Here is a 3,227-nt window from a genome sequence, read left to right as displayed (position 1 = left end):
CATGTATGACAAATGTAATATTTACACTGATCAGCCATAACATTAAAACCATGGACCAAGGTAAAGTAATAACAATGACACTGATTATCTCATTACAGTGGCACTTGTCAAGGGGTGGGATATATTATATTAGGCAGCAAGTGAACAGTCAGTTCTTGAAGTTGATGTGTTGAAAGCAGGACAAATAGCTGAAAATGTTACTGCTGGCTATGATAGAAAGGTATCAGAACAGACAGTGCATCGCAGCTTATTGTGTATGTGGCTGTGTAGCCGTTGACCGTCAGAGTGTCCGTGCTGACTCCTGTCCACCACTGAAAGCACCTACAATGAGCATGTGAGTATCAAAACTAGACCATGGAGCAGTGGAAGAAGGCCTGGTCTGATGAATCACGTTTTCTTTTACATCATGTTGTTCAGGAATGGTTTGAGGAACATGACAAAGAGTTCATGGTGTTGATTTGACCTCCAAATTCACCAGATCTCAATCCGATCGATCCGATGTGCTGAACAAACAAGTCCGATCCATGGAGCCCCCACCTCGCAACTTACAGGACTTAAAGGATCTGCTGCTAAAATCTTGGTGCAAGATACCACAGCACACCTTCAGAGGTTTTGTGCAGTCCATGCCTCAATGGGAAAGAGTTGTTTTGTTGGCCTACTTAATATTACGCAGGTGGTTTTAATGTTATAGCTGATCAGCGTATGTGGACCTGATACCACCTAGGAATTGCCTTAAATTACTTGAAAGAAATTTATATGAGCTGAGAGTTAGACAAATACCAATAAATGTTAGACAAATATCAATTCATAAAAGATATTATGCTTCATGAAAATTCGTTTTCAGCATTATTTGTCAAGGGTTTAGGTCTAAGGGGAAAAATGTAGAAAAATTCAGATGTGAATTGGAAAAATAACTCTTCATGACTACTATTTAATATAAAGATATTAAAAATAGCTGCCTTCACATGCTGCTCGGACGGTTCTATGTATTACTTACAAAGCTGTAATTATTAAGATAGAATGATCTACTTTGGTTTCTGATGAAAGCCTATGGTCTATATGGTCTATACCACTATGTAAAGAAAGAAAGAAAGAAAGAAAGAAAGAAAGAAAGAAAGAAAGAAAGAAAGAATTACCTACTATTGCTGAAACCATCCTTTTCTTCAGTAAAATCACTTGTAATTACACATGACATGAAGAGATTGCTCATGTGCAGTTTGAGCTCATAATTCCCTCGCTGGTCCAATAACACATGAGGACAGCAAGTCTTTATGAAACAATATGACTTGAATACAAAACATTTTCCCTCTTGCCCAAAATGAGGATTCAGTGATGAGTATCAAGGATGATCAGTGAGATATTTGCAAAACCTTCAAATCTTTTCGGGTTCCTATAACACAAATGTGCTTGTTTCTTAATCCCATTAAAAATGGTCCATATTAATATTCTGTATTTCAGTTTCTAATTTCATAACACAACATGTTTCATTTTTTTCCAGAAAGAGACTCACCATTAATACTGTAATATAATTCAGAACGAAGTTTTACCTGTATCAAGAGAGCCACTTTGCAGTTTAGTCATTAAATAAAGCATGAATAATGTGGGATTTCAGTGGAAAGCACTTTCCTGGAACAATATTGGTGCAACCCGGCCCCTGCTGAGCCTTTATCAAACATCTAAAGTGATATTCACTACACTTGGCTAAGACAAAAAAGAGAGATTGTAAGAAATGAAAATAGGCAAGGGAAAAAAAAAGAACCAGAGCAATGAAAAACCTGAAGAAACTGTATAAGACTCTAAATATTGAGCAATAATACACACCTGATTTTGATAATATTTGCAGGGAGCTTTCTCTCTTTATCCTCTTATGAGAATATAATGCCTGGATTTACAGAGGCAAAATATATGCAGTTATAGCAGTTTGCTACCCAGTACCTTGCAGTGATACCTTCTGGTGATGAGATTTGCTCCATATGTGATGACATTTCATTAATGCTTAATTAGAAAAACACTGTAAACTCTGACATTTGTTAATTGTATCATTACAGTTAGATTCTGCAGGAAGTTATAATGTCATCTCCTGCATGGCCATTAAAGAAGAGGCTGAAGAAATCATTAGTATTTAAAGAACAATTGTTCCACAGACACACAATACTAAAGTCGATTGCACAGGATTTAGGAGAAGTAAAACAAATAAACAAACAAAAAAACAATATCCAAACATTTCCCAGGAAAGCATAACCCCAGCAGATTCCAGCACACGTGAGGCCCTTTACTCACATCTGCACAAACACAACCTGATCCAGCTGCCTGAAATCCAAATCAGATGTGTTAGATATGTTATACTTCTTCATACCATAGTGTTGAATTCTCAAATCTGATTGGTGAGAAGGTGTTGATTCATTTTCTACAACAGTAGCTCTGAGAGTAGTTCAGTGTGTAATTCAAATCACAGGTTAACATTAATGCACTCATTCTAGTGCATTAATATTATATATAATGTAATTTCTATATTAATAAGCTACACAGCGACTTGTGTACCAGGTGCTCCAAAAACAAAAACAAACAAACAAAAAAGTTTGTACTGGTTGATATGGTGAAAGGGTTGGAAAAAGTCTCCAGTCTCAGTCCCGTGTAACAGGCTGATGAGGTTATAACTGTTTATAGCTGCTAAAATGTACGTGATAGCAGGAACTAACACGTTTCACTGACGTTCATAACATTAAACGTAACTATAAATAAATAACAGTAACATTATCTCAGTAATCATGCCACGTCATCAATGATTATTTTCCTATAACCACACACTATGTTGTGTCTTATGCCTTACCCTTTACCTTACGCCTCCTTATTTCTTATTCCTACTCCTTAATTCTTTTTCTCTGGTATAAAGCAACAGTAACTGCTGGGATTGAAAAAAATAATAATAATTACTGAGAACTTTCTGATCATGTTGTTCATGCTGTGATGGCCCATTAAAAGCAGATGTCACAGTCTTGTTATTTTAAGAATTACACCATAGAGAGAAAGATCTTAAGGGAAAGCCATAGCTCTTTAGAGAAGGCTATTGTGTGACTCCCAATGGGGGGGTACTCTGTATATAAGCCTATTTATAACTATATAGGAATTTTTCCAATGTACTTATCCTGCTGTCAGCGGTGACCAACTGCCAAATACCAGGCTAGAAGTTCCTATCTGCACAGTGTGGTGCATGAGAAGAGCTTGAT

The sequence above is a fragment of the Ictalurus furcatus genome, chromosome 14 (assembly GCF_023375685.1).
Source record: "Ictalurus furcatus strain D&B chromosome 14, Billie_1.0, whole genome shotgun sequence".
NCBI classification, from domain to species: domain Eukaryota; kingdom Metazoa; phylum Chordata; class Actinopteri; order Siluriformes; family Ictaluridae; genus Ictalurus; species Ictalurus furcatus.
This window is presented reverse-complemented; position numbering follows the sequence as displayed.